Raw genomic sequence first — 23,748 nt, 5'->3', positions numbered from 1 at the left:
TCTTTCAGGTTTATCTATTCACTTCAAAGAGACATGGAATGATTAACAGCTGTTGCAGAATATTTTCAAGAGTCTGAATTATATTTTCATCTTAAGTCTGCAAGCTGTTATGGCTCAAAACACAGTGACTGACATATAATATCGGATGTGCCCAAGTTTCAGTGTTGTAAATCATATACATCACTATCATGCAGAAAAGTGTCTTACAGTATGATGTTTTTTCCATGTAACTTGATGACTGCTAAAACATGTGATTATAGAAATTGATATGAAGTTTGGTAAATGTTGGGCTCTTCATGATCACTTTTTAATACCCATCACATAATTACAAGCCATATAATGGTCATGTGACTAAAAGGCCTTCTTCAGGTGGCTGTAGGTCATATGATGGTGCACTGGTAAATTATCACATTCTTCAAGCTGCATGATGTGCTAAAATACCTACATACACTGTATATTTATCTAAACAAGAAAAAAAAAAGAAGGTAAATTCAATTTGAACCTCACAAAAAGAAAAGATGGTATAAGCTTTAATGTCTTTAACATTTAAGTGATATGTTCATCTTCAGATACCATGGTAGAAATCCAGTAATGCCAGTGGAAATTACTCAGCAAATACTGCTTTGTTGTTTCTATTTGTCTCTCATGAACAGCAAAAGAAATGGTCAAACCAGTAAATGATACATGTGCAAAAGATAAAAGAAAGGAACTTCTACAGAAGTCTCTTAAAGGTGTGGAGAGCAGTCTGTGCTGACACTACAGCTTGGTTTGAAATCATAACATACAAAAGAAAACAGTTAATCTATACTAGCTCATAATATTGTGAAAGAAAAAAAAATCTTCTAAAAAAAAAAGGATGGTGTACAACAGACTGCAGAGGTAGCCAGGAATCATAGAAATGTAGAATCAAAGCGTACTGAGGTGAGAATAAATTCCTTCCTAGATATTTACTACATTTTTATTTCAATCTTTTTTCCCTCTCACCTTGGTATCATGCGGTACCCGGCTACACGATACAATCGCAGTCAAGATTCCCTTTTGTAAGCTATTTCACAGCATCTATGCAAATGAGTTGGGACTACCCGAGGAGTAACCCTACAGATGGCATGTCCTGATTGGCTAATGGCACTGCCAATGACAGGGAGCCATGTCACAGCCCCTCTCATTGGCTGACTTCTGACATTACAGTTCAGTATAGCTGGGATGATGGGGACAGAGAGAGTATGACAGAGTGAGAGTAAAGGAGGGAGAGAGGGAGGGAAAAAGTGGGGGTGGGGTAATGACTCGATTGACGAAGCGTGTGGGGCATTAGAGCTCAGCTCCACTGCTGGTGATCTGGCCTGGACAAAATTCTCTCTTTTAAAATTTGATATCAAAATGCAACAGTTAAGTAATATGTGGTAGGCAGCGGTGAAGACACGGAGGGAGAGAGGAAACAATACATATTGATTGGGGGATGGCCTTGCTCTTTGATGCTTGCTCTCTGCATCAAAGCCTAAAGTCACCTACAAACACGAAAGAAAACCTCCAAGGAAGGGGAGGCAATGAAATATCAAAGAGCACGCAATTTCAATAGAGTCATAGAAACCAACGTTGGAAGCAGAGCAATTGAATTCACTGCTGTAGTAAAGAACATGCTAAATAAAATCACAATAAGTACTTTTCCCTGCTATTTTCCTTTCTTGGATGACTGCAGAATATTTTGCCTGCCCGGGGGGAAAGTCGATTTCTGAGCACTGCTTCCAAATTGCAGCCTTGTAGATTTTTTTTTTCTCCCCACTTTTGAGAGAGGGAAGGCTCAGTAATATAGGGTAATGTGGTTTCAAGGGAACACACGATGACATACTCTCATGAATTTTGCATGGTGATGAAAATTTAACAAAACAACATTCGCATACATTCTCTCCTGATGGTGATATGTATTAAACACACAGACATGCAGACATACACACACACAGACAATGTATTTCATGACTTGATAAGTAAAAGGACTGAAGCACAGACTGAATATAGTTTTTCCTCTTCTACTTCTCTACAGGTGGCACTAGTGCTCCTCAGGAGTAATAGAGGAAAAAGAGTGGGTGAAGGAAGACAGGTTGGGCCTACTCCTCAGTTCTTTCACAGCAGATCAGATGACATGAAGTTCATAGGTTTTTTACCTTTCAATTATTGATTCACTTTCATTTCACCTACTTCAAACATGGATAGAGCGAGCCAGCTCTGAGACATGGTGCCATCTCCCTGGTGTGTCTCATCATTTCAAGGAGTATTTCTTCCTCTTCAGCCGAGACTGCTCCAGATTTTACACATTTAACTCAGTGAGATAACACATACCATTACTGGTGATAGGACACAGTTTAGTAACTATATTCAGTGAAAAATTACATTCAGCGCTGTTAAAGTGTATTCATTTCTTTTTCCATCAACCAAACTTGGAGTTTCTTTCTTCAGAAATAAGGTGAAAAGTCACGGTAAAATTATGTTTAAACAGCTGAGTTCTTGATAATAGCAAGTGTCTCTTTTTTTCTCTTAAGTATATCTATTGCCATAGTGGACAATGGGCAATCAAATACTACTGTAAAACGGGTAATGTTCATGTGCATTTTTATTTCACGAATTTCGCGAGAGCCAAGATTTGAAAAATTAAAATGCACATGAAAGTTCTTGTCTAAACTATATGCATTGAATGTTGGAGCGAACTCGCAAATATTTCATGCCGCAAAAAACGCCATCGGCTCCAATTCGCGAAAATTTCATGCCGCGAAAATATTGTGTTTTATAGTATGTCTGAGAGGGCTTATATTGGTATACTGCCACTCTGCTAACGATAAACATCTCTTCCACATTAAGAATAACACACTAAAGCCAAAGTTACTTAAAAAAAAACAACTATAATTGCCACACCTTGCTCTTGCATTGCACATCAAACCCTTTGCAAGGATTCCACACAATTCAGAGAAAAGAAGTGAGGAGAGAAGACCGACCAAAGAACTAACATGGCTCAAGAACATGTTCCTCAGATCGAGAAATGTAGGAATATTCTCCAATATATGATGAAAGGGTCAAGGTGCTGGCTATGGCATGATTATTAACAAACAAAATCAAACAAAAACACTTACACTAAGACAACTGAGACACATGAAAATCAGATTCACTTTTATTATCATCACTCTCATCAATCTGTATCACTACATAGTCGGTCTTCAAGTCATCAAAATCACTACACTGACTAATGTTTCACGACTTACTTCTTCTGATACTATCATCTGTGCTCTTTACTTGAAAGAAAAGAGGGAAAACTAATGACGGCTAGCCACTGGTAAACTTCTGATATCAGGTATAACTCTACTAATGGGAGCGGTGTGAATAGAGGAAAGTGATACCTTATAAAAATATCAGCACTGTGAGCATTGCATCATTTTTTACTCTCATCTACATGTACACTCTACTTCTAGATGTCATAAATTTGAGATAATCACATTTACGAATACCACCCATCACCTCAAACGCCATGCGTGTTATTGCATTACATCGTTCATCGTCATAATCTTTACTGGTATTGCAGGCTAATTGATGAAAATTATTCAATCATTCTAAGGACACATATTGCAAGAATTAGCCATGTAATGATCACCATCTGCAATGTGTGAATTGAATCATTATCATCCCTGTAATTGTTATAGCTATTATCATTATTAATGTTGATTCCTCGTGCTTGCTATAGCGGCACATTGATGCCTGTCGCCATGGTGAAATACACAGGAAATAATGGGTGTGGTTGGCATGCTGTTGGTTGTGACAAGACAGCAAACAGTGATGGAATGATTAAAGGAACTCCATGGTCAAGAGAAAAAGTGCAAACACTGTCAACATTTGCAAACCAGTAAAAATATGAGTGCATAAATTCTTATTTTTTTCTTTGACAACCACAATGTAAGTCAGCTGTAAAAAAGAAAATTGAGTTCAATTGAATTGCTGTAAAGTACAAGTCCTATATAATGAGAAAGGGGGAAGCATGACAGATTGTAGAAAATGAGAGATATACATATATAGAGAGAGGAAAGTGTGCAAAATTAGAAATAAAATAAAGAAGAGAGAGGGAGATATGAAGACACAAGAGGAGAGTGTGTGTGAAGCTTAGAAAAGAGAAAATTTGAAGAAAGAGCTACCCAGAATTTGATTCAATATATTCCAAATTTGTGACTGCAACTCACCAAGTGAGAAAACAAAGAGACCGTTTAGATTTCTTGGCTCCTCGCTAATATCAAATCAGGTCAGAGATCTGAGGAAGAGAGGTGGGGAGAGGTAAACAACACAAAGGAGAGATATGTGAAGAAATTATGATGGCATATAATTATATTATCCAAGTGACTGGTCACAACCATTGATATACTGTGCTATTACTTGAAATGTACAATTACAAGATAATAATTACAGAAAAGGACAAGGAAATGCCTGAAACAAATAAATAGAAAAACATGCAAAAGTGAAAGAAATAAGAAAGGAAGAGAACATATAAATACAAAGAACACGTATGCATATCAATCACATCGACTACATTGACCAAATGGACAGAGGTAAAAAATAGACTGACTTAAATGACAGCAAGTCAAGTGAAATACACAATGAATGGCATGGCCTCCATCAATTAGTTTCTTCCAGATCCAATGCACGACAGCTACTCTTCAAATTAAGAAGAAAAATACCAAAAGAACCATCTGATATTTTCTTGATATTCTAGGGTATGTCATTCCTAAAAATAAGCAGTTTCTACACAAAGTTACTCTAATAACAATGACAGGATGGTTGAAGAAGAAGCAAAACACAAACGAGGCATTTATTCAATAAAAAGCCTCTTTTTGACCAGTTGTAGAAAAATCCTTTAGACTGTAAAGGCTGAAATGGTCATATTTGTTTAATTTTTGTAAATTGTGTCAAAAGTCTTTTGATTGTTAAAAAACAAAAAGAAAAACAAAAATCTGCTCTGCATCTAGCCTTACAGTATCAAGTGACAATCAAATTACTATAAGATTCTTTAAATAATCATTTACTATAGATCCTTACATAGCGTATCAGGTTGTGCCCTACAATATAAGTAACCACTAAGTATGCTATGATATAAAGTATGGCAATCCCCCTCCCCCCCCCCAAAAAAAAAAAGATATGTCACTGAAAGTTAAGATTTGATTGTCATGTGAGAAGCTGCTTTGCTTAGAGTTGGCATACACTGTAGATAGTGGCACCATTTAAGGTAGCGTATCAATAATGAATCAATACCATCACGTTGTCAGCTCCTGATTGGTTATATCTGCTCATCTAATATCACTCGATATATCAATCTTCTGTCTAGATCACTAGAAGCTGACTTGGCAATAACAGTGCAGTGTATTCAAACAGGAGCCAAGCTTCAGCATGAAAACTCAGTATAGCATTCATATCTACTCAAGATGGTACAACCTTTCATTTCCTTTACATGGTACACGGTGACTTCACCTTAGTTTGACAGAAATTACTGCAAGATACCACAACAAAAAGAGTAGAAAGGAAATACATCTGTCATGCAAGATAAAATTTAAACTTGCTTCAAAGACATTGATATTTCTTTTGTTCTTTTCATTGGCACAATAGCATCATGGCTATCAATCACTCAAGGAACATTAATTACATGTTTTTAATGGTGAGTAGGTATTATGGTTGTCTTCACATCTATTATACTGGATTAGGCATGACAACTAATATGGCTATTTTCTTGGACACAATCTGCTCAGTGCAGCTTAAAAAAAGAAATCTGGAAATACAAGGGAAAACAGAAGACAGGTAAAGTTTGACAAAGTGTGGGCTGAGTAGCGTTGAATGTCTGTGGTGGGTTCATTGTGCTTTTCTGGTATTAGTGGCTGTTGTATTCAAGTCATGTTTAAACAATGAAGGAGTGAATGTGGTGTAAGAAGGGGTTGAAGATAATCACTAACCAGAGTGTTATGCTTTCATATAATAACAATAATGAAGATGAAGATGATGATGATGATGATAATAATAATGATAATGATACTACTACTACTACTACTACTACTACTACTACTACTGCTACTGATGTACTACTACTACTACTACTACTGATAATAATAATGCAAATATGCGCTGCACTCTAAGAAAAAAAGGTTCTCAAATGGTTCTCGTCGGCTCCAAAATGGTTCTCATCAGATGGTTCTCGCAAAATGGTTCCGATGAGCACCTATAAATGGTTCCCAATCGAAATGGTTCCGTTCGTCACCATTTGCTAGTATGCGACCCAGTCCCCGAGTGTAAATTTGTGCTACTCCTGCAGGTCAAACAATATCTTTAGGTCCACTTTCATTTTTTCCCCTTGCTGTATATTCGAATGCCAGATGTAAGAATCATCAAAAATGTGGTATTGGTACAAAAATATTGTATTTGTTTCTACTGCTGTGATAATAAAATGTACATATTGTTTTTATCGTAGACTAATGACTTCTCTTGGCTGCGTGCCAACTGACAGCTGCCACCATCCAATTTTAGCGCTCGATCAGATATGCGTACGCGTAAACGCACACATACTAGTACTGCACTGTTGCACCACCGCATGGGAATCTTGTGTATGTAACCGCCGCGGCACGCGCTGCGGCTATGTAGCCCTGTGAATGTGCTGCCTGCCTGTGGGAGCTGCATGCCTATGCAAACCTACAGGAGAGTGCCAGCAATGCATATGCATGGGTATGCAGCAGCTAGACGGCTAGTACACACACAATACACAGTACTCGTATACGGAGTAGGTCTGTGCATCACACCCATAACGAACGGCACCCGGTAACGTTAGACATTAATTTTGTCAAAGTGGACTGCAAATGTGTCACTGTCAATTCCATTTTCGCCATGGCAGTCATCACAATTTAGGAGAATAGGTAAGATTTTGGCAAGATTTTTAGTTTTAATGTGGTTTTATCTCATTTTTAGATGACATTCGTTGGTACACAATCAAGTTAGATTTATATCACTCAGTTTTCGTTTTCAGTCATTGATTAACCTTAGATCCTAATGTTAGATCTAATTTGATCGAAGCTGCTATCTTGTGTAATGTTTACCAGGTACAGTAGATCCAGATCTAACAATAACATGTTAGGCCTAACGTTAACACTTTACAATTAGAAATTTGGCATAGCAATGGGCTAGCCCGAACAGACGCCGTGCGGAGCATGGCTGTCACGTTTTTACAGCGACTGGGCCGGGCTATTAAAGTTACCTAGTTACCGCTAGGCCTGCATGTAACGTGTACTAACTCCGAAACACAGCCCGAACGCCAATTTAACGCAAAGATATAACTGTGTACAAGGAGCGCCCCGGGGTAAGGCCTATACCGGTACATGTATGCAATAAGGAAATTTGTTCTATAAATTACAGTATAACTGTTGTTAGTGTTAACGTTAGAGCCAATAGAGGTCTGTCTACAGCCCAGTAGGCCTAGTACATGTAGGTCAAAATCTCTTCAGTATGTTTTTAGGTTTGTTCTAAGTAAGGAGTCACGTCATGTAATGCCGTGTTCTTTTTATCGAATTGTAGCAGTGACTTTGTTTTATTAACGCTGTGTGGTCTATTGTATCTTTCAATTCATATGCCAGGGAAGTGGACACACCAACATGCACAGAAACCAGGGAACAAGTAACTCCGGCCGGGACGATAACCAATACGGACGTGTTTGGGTCGCTGGTGCGGTTAGGCAGGGAACAAGGTAGACTCTGCATTGATCAGAGAGACAGCCCGTGACAGACCGTTGACAACATCGGCCAGAACCGTAGGCTTAACGCTAGCCAAGAATGAGCTGGGCGGCCACAAGAATTCATCGATCAGAATAAGAGCCCGGGATAGCCCATTTACAGCATCAGCCAGAACCCTGGGCTAGTCGAGAATGAGCTGTGTGGCTAAGACAATACATCGATCAGAATGACAGCCCGTGATAGCCCGTTGACAGCATCAGACAGAACCCTGGGCTAGTCAAGAATGAGCTGGGTGCCCAAAAGAATACATCGATCAGAATGACAATCTTAGCCCGGATAGCCCGTTGACAGCATCGACCAGAAACCTACGTTAGCCAAGAATGAGCTGAGTTAAAGAGAAAACACTGATGCTGCCAGAGAAAACCTTTTAGAAATATGTAGATAGGGTAGGTAAGTCTGTTTGCATTGACTTATAGTGTATTTCATAGCTGCTCTTTCAGAATCTGCCGTCGACCAAAAATTCATGTCTGGCGACTTTTTGTTGGTTTGTGTGATGGAGGGTCACATATGTTTTGTTAGGATCCCAATACAGTATTTGCAACTTACAATGTACCAGTGATAATGTTTCACTATAATTTGCATTTAACAACTTTGAATCAACTGTATGGGGGGGGGGGGGGGGTAGACGTAATGAGATCAGACCAGATGCCAATCTGAGAAGTGGAGTCATTCATAGTTTTAAACTTTAAAAGCACAAACGGAAAATGCTCTTTATACTTCTCTAGTCATTGTGTGGTCGATTTCTGCACACTTTTAAAGTTTGCACCTAGACTGGTAAAACTTATTGTAATTATACCCACGCAGGAATTACGTATTGTGTCGAGAATTGAAGATTATGTAATTTATTTCAAAGCACTGATGCACCTCTTGTCACCAGTTTATATTGTTTTTGCAGAAATACAAAATGTACATGTACGTGGTGGTGGTGTTTAAAAGACTGTTGCCAAATTTGGTGAACAAAATGACAAATGCTAATAACATACATTGTATTATTGTCATAGGCAGGTTATAGGACGGCAAATTCAAACTTCAGCTTTAGGCCTGCATTGTATATAGTTTACTCTAATGAATTTATGGCTCTGCTTTTAAAGAAGTGTAAATTTTTTATTGATTCCCAATGTTATGTATTTTAGGTCAGGGTTGAGGAATTTTGTTCATTCATGCTTGTGAAACTGTGTGGGTGTGGTATCCTAGCTCTTTCCCCTTTGGGATTCTTATTATCCTTCACATTATAAAACAATGCGTTCTTTTGTGTGTGTATGTGTGTGTGTGTGTGTTTGTTTTTTTTTTTTTTTCGTAGGACATGCTGTAAATTGTCAGAGGTCATGATTAACCTGAATTGATACTCTTATTGTATTTGCAGTTGTATAGATGTGTCTATGGTGCTTTCAAATTGCAGAACAAAAGAAAAAAAAAAAAAGGTCACTCGTATACAAAGATAAGTTAATTCAAGTACTCGACGTTATAAATGTGAAGTGAAGTGAAGTGGAGAAGTGTAAAGCTTATCCTCTCCCAAGTATCATACCAGCAATATAATGTATGTTTTCTGTGACAATACCAAAGGTCCTGTTTGATGGAATTGTTTTCCTGCCCTTTGTAGTTGCTTTAAGACAAATATGCTTTAAAAGAAACAAAAGAAAAAAACCAACACCAAACAAACTAGCAAATATGTGGAAAATGATCCTCATACTACCTAAGTAATGTACTTGACTTCTGCCTATCTTAAGACTGACACAATTACTGTTTCTCATCCATACAAGAATTATTTCACAGAGAATTAGAAATTTTGTTATGTATTTCAAAAGCCTGATGCACCTCTTGCTATTTCATATCATCTGTACAGAGACATGTGATGGTGTTTCAAGAACTGCTCGGTACACAAATGACAAATATTGTGGAAAAAAATTAGTGAACAAATGAAAATATATTGTTAAGAATATTTGACAGATTATAACGTGACAAATACAAACCTCACCTTAAGATTGTAAAAGTTAAGGTGAATAAATACATTTCTACGAATTTGTGAAAGAGCAAATTTCTATGGTTTTCAGTTATTGAGTGATGTTTCATGAAAAAATATTGGTGAATTTCATGTACATGTGAAAGTTTGTTTGCAAAATCCAATAAGTCCATTTTTGAAGATTTTGAAGTACGGTCTCTGTCATAAAGTACAAAATAATACCTTTTAAATGATATACTTGTATTGGGCAATGCATATAAAGGTACATTTTTGAAGTTATGGTCAAAAGAAGCAAAAATGTTATTATTCTCTTTATTTTTCTTGACTTTTAATCGCAAATATCTCCATTTGGCAAATATGGACTTATCGGTTTTTGCGAACAAACTCTTCATGTACACGTTTGTATTCATGCTTGTGAAACTGTGTGTGCATTGGTGTGTTTTCCTTGCTTTTTTTTTCCAGTGTCAACGATAATGTCTGACATGCTTGAAATGTATTGCTAATATGTATGTTTTGTACGTATGTTTGAATGATGAGATGAAATTCAGTTCAATTCATTTCATTTCAAATGAGTTTGTGATGCACATTTTCAATGCAGTTATGTACAAATGTACCTTTAAGAATGGTGCCAGTGAAGCAAATTACCAGCACTGCGTGTGAAACACACCAAAAATACACAGACATCAATTCACATACTACATTCTAAGAAAAAAAAAAAGTTCTTTTGAGCACCATTAAATGGTTCTCAGCACTGTCACAATAGCGACACCTTTTTTGGAGCCTGTGAGAACCTTTTTAAATGGTGCCTGTCGGCACCTTTTAACATTGGCGCCCATTAGAACCTTTTCCAATGAAATGGTTCTCATGAGCACCTTTTGAAAAGAGTCAAAAAGGTGCCCATCTTTAGTCAAAAAGGTGCCCATGGGCACCTTTCAAATGGTACTCACGAGCACCATTTCATCGGGAAAAAGGTTCTAATGGGCACCTTTTGCAAAAGGTGCCGACAAGCACCATTTTAAAAAGGTTCTCACGAGCACCAAAAAGGGTGTCGCTATTGTGACAGTGCTGAGAACCATTTAATGGTGCTCAAAAGAACCTTTTTTTCTAAGAGTGTGTGCTAACGACCAACTCTAAATCAACCAGTGAAATAAATAATTTTTATGACAATGCTATGTTCTGCAATCAGGTGACATTTTTTTTTTTGTCATTACCTACTTACAGCTGACAATTCTGAGGACATTTAAGAAAATCTCAAAAACAAAGCACAGCGCGTCAAGTTACTGTTAGTTTGCATAGCCGAAGCCATAGCGGCAATCATAATTCTATGGAACTCGCCTTGCATGCTCGCTTCATGCAATAGCGCTACCTCATGCAATGTTGTACTCAGCTACTGAATAACGTGTGCAAGGAAAACCCCCTTGGTGTGTGTGAATGAAGACACAAACATGTATGCTTTTTTTTTTTCTGGCAAAGGTACATTTTGCACACACGTTCTCAGTCATTCTTCATATTTGATACAGAATCTGGACACACAGCTAAAACTTACCATAAATAAACAAATTGCTATGAAACATACAAAAACATGCAGAAAAGTTGAAGTTTCTGATATTAAAAATGTAGAAAAGTGATGAGTTTTGATCAGAACAAAATCCTTCAATGTTTGCTTGGTTGTTTTTTATTTGCATTGTCGAAGTCGGGATGAGGCTTATATGTGTGGCTTTATCACCGGCAAATACAGTAAATAAAGAGATGTGTTTTAAGTCTTAACTTGAATAAACATTGACATAGCTGGGATACTTCACATAAACACACCTCAGACAAGTTAGTCAACTTACTCTGTCTGACAGTAATACCTTAGTGGTAAATATTTTAAATGATTCATGGTTTACAGGAATGGTTTCCAGCTCCAAAGACTCATAATTGAGTATTAAATGTCATATGCTCAGGAAACAAATGAATAGTACTCCTTCATACTTCAAATCTGTGGCAATGTGCTCATTATGGCATCAACATGGTCACTGTATTACTCTGCATTTATGTTATAATTTCTTGAAGTAAAGTCTTCCCAAAGACTATGGTGAGAAGATGTTAGAAGTTACAGGTAGACTATCAAATGTAACAATGAAAGCAATGGTTGACAGGTTTTACAAAGTGTCCATAGTTTCTATTCTGGCATATTTGTCTTTTGGAGAAGATAATCTCTCTGAAACGGACATTTTCTCAATTTCAACCATCCCATCACTAAACAGTTTAACCATCATCCCTCTCCATCACATGGCTAACTTCACTCACTTTGGAGTTGCCATGCCAACAGACAATTGGCATTGACTGCAGGTGGTGTTGCTTTTATTGACAATCACTAGTCTTGTCACTTGTGTGTATGCCTGTGTGTGTGTGGGGGGGGGGGGGGGGGGAGGGGAGATCAAGGACTAGAGATTCATGTGAGGTGGGGAAATGCTCACAAGAAAACACCACACCATAGAAAGTCAACCATGTGAAAATTTGAGAAAGCGACAGTCACCACGGAGACAGACTCCAATCAATAAGATGTTAATGAGATGCTTTTTTCCCTTCCTCACACTGGAAATCCCTCAGGCCAACTATGATATTTCACGATTCATGATAGCTTTTAAGTCCACTAGTTTGTTTACCTGTGACAACCCCCCCCCCCCCTCCCAACGAAAAAGAAAAACAAAGGGCCTACTCCTGCTTTAAAGTCTCGGGAGAGACAATGCATCACATGGTATCGAACCCATTTTATGAGTGATAATCAGTGAGCATCAATGAGACAGTCAAATCAATTTTCTTGGATTTGCGGACTGCTGAGGAATTCAAAACAGAGGATTTTCTCTGCGTGAGGATCCTCCAGTCTGTACACACGGTGACACCTGATCGAAGGAAGCCCTGTAGGCTATGGATCCACTCATCAGGAAAGTGCACCATCAGTAGCTAGCATTTTTCTTCTCCCAATTGTTACCTCCCCCCCCCCCTTGTATACAAGGTAGATACTAAACTAGGAATGAGTGAGATATTACACTGCATGACATTAAGTTCATTTTCATGGTAACTAACAACATCAAAATTTCTGGTAAAATTTGGCATTCTACACAGACAGTGGCCATAAAAGAGTATGCTTTTGGTCCGGATACAAAGCTTCCTATCTTACCAGTCTCCATAGAGTCTGAGATTTGATATACCACTCCAAGTTACACACATGCAAGTTTCTATCATGTTTTGACAAAGGGTATACCATCTGAGAAACCTTCAAGCAGACTGCAGACAGCAAGAATTTTGAAAAATCCCAACTGAAGTGACCATCACCTTTTATTCCCTCCATAAAGGAGTCAGTGTTACAAAGCATTCTGTCATATCTTTGCTCTTTAATTTTGTACTCTTTATACTTTATGCTTAGAATACTGCAGAAATTATTTCCTGCACTGTTGCATGAATCTGTATGATCATACGCTAAACACGAGAAGCTCTTTCAGCATAACACCAAAAGTGTGCAGTGTCCAGGAATAAGGCTCATGGTCTGGATGTAATTTCTAGCTTGTGAGAGATAACTGACCACAGAAGCCCCATGTGACCGTTGAAGTGTCACTAACGCCTGATGGTGGAAGGTGTCAAGTCGAGGAGACGAAGGATGCATCGCGCAAGAATCACCATTTCAGTACAGCTTATGATACACGTATGCATGTACGACAGTGCAAATAATTTGTTGTGGTGAGAACCAGCAGAATGGGAGACTACCAAGCCCATGGCAATGTTGGTACAGCCACCTAAATCAATACAGGCAGGATGCATCACTAGCAGTCAATAGCTTTCAGTTGACAGATCAAATCTCAATACTACAATTTAAAAGATATCAAACATTCTCTTATGCTTAGAACTGTAAAATTTGAACACGCAAGACTTTCCCGAGGCCCAAGGTGGCATGGATGACATTTGGCAGAATTCTTTATGGAAATGACAACCTGAACAAAGAACTGACAAAAATGAGAGTACAATGTCCCTTTTATAAACTTTCATATGAGACAAGTGATTAATGTCATAAAATACCCCATAGCAGTGTATTCCTGAAGACATATTATCACTTAACCACTTACATGGTGCATCTCATGGAGTTTTCCTGGGGTGGAGGATACATCAGACATCAAGTTTTTAAAAGCATGACATGCTTGTATAACAAATGTTGACAAGATCAATGACTATGGAAAGATGCTCAGTATGTGCCAATGGGTTTCTTACCAGAAACTGTCTCATTTTGTTCTTGTCTACAATGTAAGACATCTTGATACTTCTCATGTTTATTTCGTATACCCAAAACTAAGCTCAAATCAAGAAAAACAAAGAATAGTCTGGCCCCAGCTGATCCACTTCCATCTAATCTTAAACCTTAATCCTATCTAATCCTGGACCATGAGGTCCTTGCCATGAAATTAAATCAGATGGGAATCAGACTTCATTGAAGTAGCTTTCAGGAAAGTTGGAAAAAAAAAGAAGAAACACTCTCGCAGGCATTAAATGTAGGGTTTACACGGTTTCAGTCTTTTTAACTTGCTACTATAAAACCAGAAATTTTCGCATGCATTTTAATTTCACAATTCTGTGATAGCCAAGCTTCCCATCTATAGATAAAATTCACACAAAAAGTTCTTGTCTTTGCTATAATGCATTGGATGCCAGTGGCAATTCAGGAAAATTTCATGCCTCAAAAAAGGCCTTTGGCTCCAATTCTTGACGATTTCATGCAACAAATATGTCTTGCTTTTAATATAGTAATTCCTTCAATAACAGCGGTTACATGTACTTAGTATATGGTGCAGACATAACGAAAATACACTAAAATGTGGAAACACATTGAAAGTGTGTTTCCTATCCTGCATCCATACATTATGGAGCACAAAACAGAGCTAATCCATTAAAGTTAATCATCCACATATCACAAAAGATACATGAGTCAAGTCATTAGCAGGCTAGGCATTAATTAATGATGTGTCCGAGTAAACACTGTCACTTCTGTACATTCTGAGTAACAGGCAAACTTTTATCTCTTTTATAAATGCATGAACCTAATGACCAATCTATATTCCACAGGCAGCAAAGTTATGACAAAGTCTCATAATGTTCATTTCACAGGGCAGGGACTGCACGACCACTTTACATGACATCAAAAGCTGCCACCTGTGGTAGCCATGGAGATTCCCAAGACAAAAATGCCATGGATTGGTCGTGGTTGGTTTGTTGCTCCTATCCTGAATTTAATGGGGATTAGCCTTGTTACAAGGTGCTCTAAAAGCCACGTCTGTGGATACTTTATGACTCAAGCACCATTGCATGAATATTTCTACTGCCCCTAAAAGACATGGAACGTCAAAGTGATCTTTTAAGACGTTTCACTTGGTGACCATCATCCTTCTTTCTCTCCGTCTCTGTACAATGAAAACTTTAATCTTAATAAACAGAAGCAAGGATATGTACAAAGATTTATTCCCATTCAGTTTTCAAATATTTTCCTGATATATAACTTTACAGATAAGACAATCCATAAATTCATAACAGCAATGTACTAAAAAGGTATTTCGCTATTGCGTAAAAACACACACACACATACACACACACACACACTACACAAAATACATTGTAAATACTGACAGTGAAATGAAAGTTTTGCTGCAGTACTGCATCCACCTTTTCAACTGTGCATTGTTCAGTGTGATGAAACCTCATTCACATACCTTTCTACATTTCTTTCTTACTTTATTTCTGAAACAGTTTAGTACCTATGGCACTGGTAAAGTATATTTCTACTTCTAGAAGACATATTCTTACAATTCTCAAGAAACAATTTTAGAGATGCTCATCCACATTTCATCCTGCTTTTGACATCTTTGCTGTCATCTGATTATTTTGAATCTCTGAACTAAGTATTCTCCCAGACATATTGTATCTAAAGACTCTATCTCACTTCTATTAAAACCCTACTTGACAGTATGCTTAAATACTGAAAACTACACATGTTTAATTTCTATTCAATATCTCTTGTGATTGTAATAACTCTCTTGTTTCTGTAGAGTGGTTACAAAGTCTCTCATTACAGCATATGAAAGAAAGTGATACAAGGAGCAATAGAAGCAGAGCATAGAAATTACCAAGAAAAATGCAAAACAACTAAAATTCACATCCTATAGTCAAACATTGAGTAAGATTCTTGAAAGATGAAACTCACGCTGAATTTACTGAGAGAGGAGAGTTAGTTCAAATTTTCATATCAAAGCACTGTCAAGATGCTCCATACATGCTTACCCAATTGCCCAAGGCAAGTGAAAAATCAAAGTCGGGCAAGTGTTTTGGAACAACGGGGGAAGTGTTTGCCTGAATTGGGCAAGCACAAAGTTTTGCAGCCACTTTCTTTGCACTTGTTCCCCCTTCAAATCCATGAAGTCAACAATACAGAAGCCCACAGATAATGGTTGTTTAGTGATGCTATGCACTGTAATTTCATTTTAGCAACTTTCCAACACTTGTGTAAAAAAGTCCTAATGCAAGCATTCAAACCAACATGACATTGTGCTGTTTATTCAAATGATTGTGTTCAATTTACAAGTGATTTCTATACCATTCTCTTATATCCTGGGACCATTTTTTTTTTTTTTGGGGGGGGGGTGGTGGCAAGTAAAATTCATGTATGGGCATGTGTTTGGCAACAACTTGAAAATCTGTTTGCCCGACCAGCCAAGTGGTTTTAAAAAAAAAAAATGTTATGTAGCACCCTAATACAGTGTAGGAGAGAGCCAGACTTATCTCAAACTTGCAGCTGAAAATGCAGTTAAAAGTGTTCTCTGATTTAATTTATGCCTTATTTGAGCAAACACACTTGCTTTTACAAAATAATTATTTTTGTTACAAAGCATTAAATTCATTTACTTAGGATAAAACCTTCAAGAAATATAGATGCACTCCTGCATAAATATTCCTATGTAGCCAATCTCATACATAGCTCAGACATATCAATTACATGTAATTATATGTATATCCTTAAAGGGGATGGCTAGTAACCGATCAGTGGGAATCAGTGGGAATGCTGAGGGATGATTGTTCCAATCCTTGTGGGATTCATTTAAGAGTACATTATATATCTACTGTTGTGTGAAAATTATTTGCTTCAGAACAGTCTCATATTCAAGTAATGTGCAGATTAATGCCCCGTCACTGACCAGGGACGCTTACCTGGAAACATTAAACTGCACATTACTTGAATATGAGACCATTCTGAAGCAAATAATTTTCACACAAAAATAGATATATAATGTACTCTTAAATGAATCCCACAAGGATTGGAACAATCATCCCTCAGCATTCCCACTGATTCCCACTGATCAGTTACTAGCCTTCCCCTTTAAGCCATTGAGGACAGAGTGATTTTGCTACGCATTTCCCATAGACACCTGCCCAGTATACTTGAGCAGTCTTCAACAGGTTGATCTGCAAGGTGATTTGTAGCTACTGTATGTGTTAAAGTAGACCTCCGGAAGAATTTCGGACTTTTATGTTTGAACAACTATAAATTAGCTATACTGAGTACAGAGTTTCAGAATTTATAGTAACTGGAATGAGGAATAATGTTTTCAAAATTTATAACAAATTGCAATGAACAAGGATGATGACATGGCAGCCGCATCATAGGAATGCATGAGTTGGGGTTCAAGGAACCACAATAAAAGAAGAAGGCATGCATAGATTCTACACAGGTGAACTTGTTAAGCAAGCGATATTGTAATGGAATTACACTGCTACATTTCTGAAATATGTGAGGCTCCTATGTCATCAACACTGTTCAGTGGAATTTGTTTAGGATTTCCAGATTATTGGTTTCTCTGCTCAGGGGCCACAATAAATTCCACAAGTCTATACAAGGAGCTGTTGATTTATGTACTACAAGATGTGAAATTACGAAAATCGTCTGGAATGCCCCTTTAATGTATAGATAGGAAGTATGTGACAGTGATCAAACCAAATTTCAAACTTGAAATTGAGTAATTTGAGTCATAGCCTAGTTATTCTAGGAAACGGAAAGATAGTGTAGTGACTACATAAAGTCTGCACTACATAAGTGTAACAAGGATAAGATAGATATAATACCTCCAGTCAGACATGACTTTGCATACTTTAATAAGAACTCTACTTTAAAGCACCTTAAAATCTACAAAAAGTAGATGTGAAAACTTAATTCCATACTTGTGAAATCAACAGTTGAGAGAAATTTTGATTGACAGCCATGATGCCAAGAATAAATGAGTGGGCAAACACCCCCTCAATGTTCAATCACAGCACGGGTACATCACATGTCTCACCTTCAAACAAGTTTTCGTGTCACTGAATACCCACTTCTTTGCTAACATCCAAACAGAAGGTAATATAATGATGAGCTGCTGTGACAGCTTGATACTAGCTTTGATTGATGTTACATCTTGGTATCAGCCCCTTGACTTCCTCTTTGAAAGGCCAGTCAGAAGGCTAATGGATACAGCGATGAAGCCATACACTCACCATTTGTAATGCAGGAACAGTTTACCTGGAGTGTCATACTTGGTTGATAAAAGAGGCGGACACTGAGTGAACATGAATTAGGTATGGGTGTAACTCTGGCTGGTAGATCTAACCAGTGGTGGTGAAAATGACTCAATGTAAGGACATTTCTCCCCCTTTTTTTTAAAGCAGTAAATCAAAGACTTTAAAAAAAAATTTTAATGAATGACAGTATTTCTCCAGAGACAGATATCATTACGTGTCTCACAGAGGAATGATATGAAGAAGGTTGGAAATGACAAGAAATAAAATAATTCTTGTAATTTCTAATACTAAGATAATGCAACATTAAAAAAAATCTTTTCTTTTTCATAACACAATGAATAGACATGTGAGATTGAACTCAAACACATTTTAGATGGACAGAAGCATCTGATAGATACAGTAAATTTTTAAAAGGAGTTGCATTTAAAGTGAGTGCAGAATGTCTTCAAATTGATAAGCAAGTCTAGCAGGATTGCTAGTGAGGTCATTCTAGTTCTGTATCCTTTGTTTGGTTTAACCTGTGCATATTCTTAACTGTTGAGCAACCATATGTTCCTCACATAGACAGGTAAACAACACCAAATAACTGCCGATAAAGATTTATATCAGTAATTTGGGATGACTTCTCTAGAAAGAGTTGACCTAGGATAGTGTCAGGTTCAAATGATGACACACATATTTACTTTTGGCAGCTTGTTCACATCCTGAAATAACTGCCATGTTTTCAACAACTTAGAAATGTATTATGGGAAGATAAACATGCAAACTATGCACAGTTTTGGAACAACTGTGATTTAGATGAAAACTCCTAATTTGAGATGGTAGAAAAGAGGTTTTAATGAACTCTCGCATTATTTGTATTATTTGTGTGTATCATTTATGTGTCAAAAGGGGTCTGATGAATGTCTCATAAAGGTACTTTGAAGAGTTGGATTACAAAAACACAGACAATGTAAATATCCTATCACTACCTTCACATCTTACCCTGACAGTCTCATGCATGGACTACAATGCTAGAAAATATCTTAAAGACAGTGAAAACTGTACTGGCAGCAATGAATCAAAGTGGCAGAGAATGACTTCAAACAGCCTCTGGACTGAGAGATAAGTGAGAGATTTCTACAAAACAGCTGGTAAGAGACAGAGAGGATAGACAGGAGAGTGGCCATGCTAGAGACAGCTCACAGCTCACACATGAATAGAGTCAGACATCTGTACAGGTGTTCACTGTTTTATGTCTCATACACTCTATCTTACCATGTGTCTCACTGAACTGCAGTAGGCTACTAGCTGATGGACAAGATTTATCACTGGTTGCACAATAACCCAGTTTAGAAGGATAAGATAACATAATTCTAAAAGTGAGCTGCACATTTGTGGCACTATATTTGCCATAGCAGGAGTGTACTAATGGTCACATCAGCTCTGATAACTCAGAAATTAAATGCCTCTATCTGGAAACAAAGCTGCAACTTACACAATAATACTAGTACAATAAATTGTGAGGAGCATGCCTTAGAGAAGACAGGAATAGGAGGGGGATGGGAAAAACATGCAACACGCTTCAATTCTTATGCACACACATACACGCATGTACATATACATAGGAACTGAAACATGTCTTCAAATCGCAATCCCTAAAAATGAGATTGCTATTGGAATGACCAATCCATGTTGTTTTTGTACAGTAATCTACTCTGTCAATTCTAAGACTATTTTACATGAAGACACAACGTTACTTCAAAGGATTTGATTGGGACAGTATATCATCCTTATATCACAAAAGTACATTGTATGCCAGATAACATGGACATGGATTATAAAACTAATAAAAAAACCAAATACCTCTGCTGATGCTTTAATTGCTAGAGGCAAATAACAACAACTCATGTTTAGGCAAATTGTAAAACCATTTGAGAACAAAAGAAGCACAAAAGAAAAGAAAAATACTTATCTACTTTTAATGTGAATCTTGCTTGTTTAGTAAAGATGTAGTAATGAAACAAATCCAATCTTAACTGACACTAACAATCCTGCCCACCTTATGGTTATGTCCAAGCCACTTGCAGCCAGTTTTTTTTTTTTTTTTTTTTTTTTTTTTGGGGGGGGGGGGTATGATGAAGGCATAGCTAGGAGAGGGCAGGACACAATATTGCTGCATGTATTATTCATTTCTCCATCCCCCAAATCCCTCCTAGGCCTTTCCATTTCCTCATCAAATTCTGGTAGCCCCCTGCTTCCACATACACATACATCTTGCTATGCATTCAGGAATAAGAAAACTGTCAAAAAACTGGAATATTAAATGAATTCCTAGGAAAGAGCTGTGTGATGTAGAAACTCTTCCTCCACAGGCGTAATCTCCTCGCTGGAATTCTTTACTCTTTATTCAGACTTTGAACATCTAAGACTGCAAGAAATGGCCATAAATTTAAACCTTTTACCAATATCACAAAACACAAAGAAATCAAAGGAAACTGAAATGGATGCATTATATCAAAACCCATCTTAAAGACTTAAGTCAACAACACTTCCACTAGTGACTGCATCATTATGGGATCATAGGAAAGAGAAAGCCAGTAGTTTTGTCTTTAGTGCACTGTCCAAAAGTATCTATTCCTTACAAAGGTTGCTTTATTCTAGACAGTATGCATGAAAAGCAGTTTTGGATAAAATTACCGTGAGAGCTTTATTACAATAACAATCTAATTTCATGTGCATATAAATATCCAATGAAATGCATGACATGGACAATATGCAGTTGGAATATCACCTACATCTAAAATGCGGTGGCTTACCCCTCATGACACAGGTCATATAACACACTAATTTATGAAATGGTAAACATGAAACATGACATGCTTTAGAAAGGAGTTAGAGGGTAAGATGCACGCAATGTTTGTTTGGCATGCCTCTTGCATGCACTCCTGTAATCATTACGAGCATTTTATATCAGCTTCGTGTCCTGCCTCAAGAATGAGACAGTCTTTATGGTGCAGCCATATGAAGTCAATGCCACAACAACATCTACAGAGCGTGGCTTACACAGAGAAACTATTTCTCACGAACAAGCCATCAAATGGCAGAGAGAACCCTCATAAAAGAGGAGAAATACTACAAAGTCTGATGTGACATGAACTAGGCGACTGAAGCTAGGTGGGAGAAGTCTGGAAGTCCTCTCCCTATGATGGGATTTCTTACACGCCCCCCTCTCATAATCATTAGCATGATCATAAATCCTGATGAAGGGTTGTAGAATTGCTTCTCTTGTCACACAGGTGGGGAGGGGTGAGATGGGTGGGCAGGAAGGGAAGAAGGGAAGGGCTCATAATGACAACAAGCCACCCAGAAGTGAGGGCCTGGGGTATACAGTTACTCTACTGACAAGAGGGTGTAGGTGATGCAGCCACCATGCCTTGATCACATAGAACCCATCAAAATGTAAAGAAATCACCCAATTAGGGTGAAGTGGACATCAAAGATGTGAAGAACCCTGTAAGCTTGACTTTATGGATACTTGACTTGGCCACTAGGAGCTATTTGCAGCTCTCTCACAGGTTGCAGGCGGATGAACTTTCACACCAATCTGTCAACATGGGGCCCTGGGTCATCCTAAATAGGATGAGCACTGCTTACAGTACACTGCAGCATTTCACGAATCAAATCACCCTTTGTCCATCAACATGAAATCGTACATATCCATATTTAGAGTTCTTCTTCTCCTTTTTTTTTTTTTTTGTAAAGCGAAGAAACCACAATATTGTAAGGCTTCAATTCCTTGTCTCTTTTTCTGTTCTCTCACTCTACCTGAGAGAAACCATGAAGAATTCTCTATTGATATCAACTCTAGACACCTTGCAGCTATACTTTACCAAGCATAAAATGGGCATGGTAGCCCCTTTGGTCTCATACATATACTGCAGCATACGCTGATAAGAAACTCATAAGCTTTTTTTACAGTCATAGAAAGATGTCTTAAGTATTCAAGGACAATGGCTCTAGAAACCATTCTAACATAGTGTATCTCATCAAAGCAAAAATGGAGGGCTGTTGTTACATTCTCTACCTAAATCATATAAATCTATGCTGGTTACCACTATTTCATGACTTGAGAAGGCAAGGCAACAGGAATTAAGAGACAATTGATAAATTGCATAAGCAATGCAGAGAACTGCTCATGAGCAGTTTCTTGTATCCACTTTATTCCAAGAAGCCAAGATTGTCTACTATAGGATTAGATGCATTAGCATTTGTCTCAGAGAACTAATCCTCCATGGACAAAGTGTACAACTTACACAATTTTCACAATGCCGATAAATATGTAAAAAGGTAAATTCAGCACATCTAAAAGAAGAGAGTATTGTTTGCCTGCAGTGAAGTAACCTTGAGGTAAGAGTGTACTGTAGAACAGTGATTCCAAGCTATGCATCTTTAAACTATGGCCATTTACTTCACACAAGCAAACACAAAACCACTGAGGGAACTCTGTACTTTCAGATCTTGTGTGAAGCAATATAAATCAAGGTATACACAAGCCTCTTTTAACATAAATTTAAATGTTTAAGCTTCTACCAACCTTTAATTGTAGTGGGAGGTTGGTTAAAGGAAGTTAAAGGTTGGTAGAAGCTTAAACATTTAAATTTATTGTCATCCGCAGCCGATGAAAGTTTTTAGTATCACTCTTTTAACATGTCTGATATCATCAAAACTCTCTATGTTTAGCTAACATCCCAGTAGTACTGTGAGTTAATAACTACAACACATTGTAGGTTAAGAACAGATATTTATAAAATCTTCAAAAACAACTTTTGTTTCAATTCCCTGTCAAGCAACAATTGATGTAGTGTATTTGTCACAAAGATCTAGGAAAGAACAAGGAACTAAATTATGATGAACTCCAAAGTACAACTCTCTAGCAACTTCTATCCAGCCTGTTGGCATGACATCATAGTGAATGAAAAGCTGGTATCCCAATTTGTAAACATCTCCTAAATTTCTTAGTTTTTCTCCAGTGATATTCCAGTCAGAACGCCTGACACATTTTGGCCGAATAAAGCGATTACATTTTCATCATGAGAGATTCAAAGAAAATTCCAAACAACTTCATATCAGAACGTGATAGCACTTCTATACTTAAGTTTCTTTAACTCAACCCTGCATACACTTTAAAATACTTGTTTCATGCCAAATGTATACCATATCTATTTATATTTCCGCGTATTTTACTTACAAAAATGATATTCAGAAGAAAACTAGCAAAGAGGATTAAGCAACTTCCCCCACTGCTCACAGTTTCTTTGCCATCTGTCAAATGCGCTTATAAGTCAAACTGTGTACACTGCCTGCTTCCTGCCCTATCTCACGCCACACACATTAGTCAGTGTCTATTCAAATTAAACAATGGCCTAGAGTGGTCTATAGAGG

At 37.5% G+C, this 23,748-nt stretch overlaps 1 protein-coding gene across 4 annotated transcripts in view; it reads right to left on the bottom strand.

The window, feature by feature from the left end:
• The window catches only part of LOC139722316 (heterogeneous nuclear ribonucleoprotein K-like), a 159,630-nt gene that overhangs the window by 89,461 nt on the left and 46,421 nt on the right, over positions 1-23,748 (bottom strand). For all 4 annotated transcript variants that reach the window (XR_011710278.1, XM_071633627.1, XM_071633625.1 and 1 more), the window contains one exon: positions 4,215-4,282. The gene's annotated coding sequence lies outside the window, so the exon portion shown is untranslated. The remainder of the gene's footprint in view (positions 1-4,214; positions 4,283-23,748) is intronic.

The sequence above is a fragment of the Diadema antillarum genome, unplaced genomic scaffold (assembly GCF_040938485.1).
Source record: "Diadema antillarum isolate AM-2024a unplaced genomic scaffold, OU_Dant_1.0 scf00000163, whole genome shotgun sequence".
NCBI lineage: Eukaryota > Metazoa > Echinodermata > Echinoidea > Diadematoida > Diadematidae > Diadema > Diadema antillarum.
The sequence above is the reverse complement of the archived record's forward strand: the minus strand, read 5'-3'. Positions and strand labels throughout refer to the sequence as shown.